At 35.7% G+C, this 1,296-nt stretch overlaps 1 protein-coding gene across 2 annotated transcripts in view; it reads right to left on the bottom strand.

The window, feature by feature from the left end:
* Positions 1 to 1,296, bottom strand: part of LOC117167325 (CD59 glycoprotein) — a 26,677-nt gene that overhangs the window by 14,052 nt on the left and 11,329 nt on the right. The gene's annotated exons all lie outside the window — the stretch shown is intronic.

Genomic DNA, 1,296 nt, shown 5'->3' with positions numbered 1-1,296 from the left:
TCCCCTTTGAAGTCATCGGAATAGTAAAGTGAAGAACGGGAACGGGAAACACAAACCGAATATATAGCAGGTTATGGCTTTTTATACGATCAGTAGTAGGACCCCGGGCCGTTTCGCAGTCGAAAATCTAACGGACTTCTTTTTCCATCGACGAACGTTAAAAAAAGAGGTCTATTCATTTTTCAGCTTTTGACACGATCTCGGACTCCCATCGCAGTTTCACCAAGCACAATTCCTAGAGAGAAGTGCTGCGCGAACACAAACGTAGTGAACAATGAGGTTAATCTAAGTAAATTTGTCATGGGTCAAGCGACGAATTTTATTCCTCTCGAGCTAAGGCTTCGTTGGTGGAAGTTGTGAAGAAAATTTAGGTCCGCGCAATAAAAAATGCAAATATCGCGAATATCTTGAAAAAGAAGGACATCAGACAAAAAAGGACAGAAGGACAAACATGAAAAAAGAAGGACATGTCCTTCCAAAGAAGGACATCTGGTCACCCTGAGAATGAGAAAACAAGAATTCGACTTCGTAGTACGATGAGGGCAGCACCTCGATACAGTGATCCCAGATCTGAAACGAGATGCGGTCCAATACTATGACAGGGCTATGTCCGTGTGAATATAGTAGGAGACGCTGTAAATGACTGAGTTGCGCGCGCAACCCATTTCTCCTCTTCTGAATTTGAAAACTCGAAGATGCACGATTGCCGCTCGGAGCACTTCGTCGATTCTATTTATATATCTATGTGCTAACAGCTAACTGCTTTGAAATAAATTCAGGAGCTTGGGATTTTAATATTTCCAGATTTCGATGCGGACGATTCTCATGATTTGAATAGATCGCGCGCCTCTTGATATTCGTATATTTTGAGTTTATGTTATAATTATGTTATATTATAATAGTCTATTTTTTTTTATTTGAAGGTTCATCTCTTTCGTTGAAAATACATTTCTGAAACTGACAATCAATCAATACCATTTTTGGTTAAGAAATCATGTCTTTTGTTAAAAGGTCGTCTTTCTTTGTAGAAATTAAATTGTTTTATGGAAAATTTATACTTTTAGATTAAAAATTACATTTTTCGGTTGAATTATGAACTATAAATTTGTTTTGGTTGTTGTGTTTTGTTGGAAATTGACCTTATTTAGTAGAAATTTAATCCTTTTGGTTGAAAATTTTATCATTTTTAACAAGAAAAAAAACGAATTTTCAACAAAATTGTTAAATTTTCAAGGGAAAAGGTGAATTTATGACCAAGAAGATTAATGTTCTATAAAAAAAAAAACGATTTTCCAA

The sequence above is a fragment of the Belonocnema kinseyi genome, chromosome 1 (genome assembly GCF_010883055.1).
Source record: "Belonocnema kinseyi isolate 2016_QV_RU_SX_M_011 chromosome 1, B_treatae_v1, whole genome shotgun sequence".
NCBI lineage: Eukaryota > Metazoa > Arthropoda > Insecta > Hymenoptera > Cynipidae > Belonocnema > Belonocnema kinseyi.
Note: the sequence above shows the minus strand (reverse complement) of the source record. Positions and strands in the feature narration are given on the sequence as shown.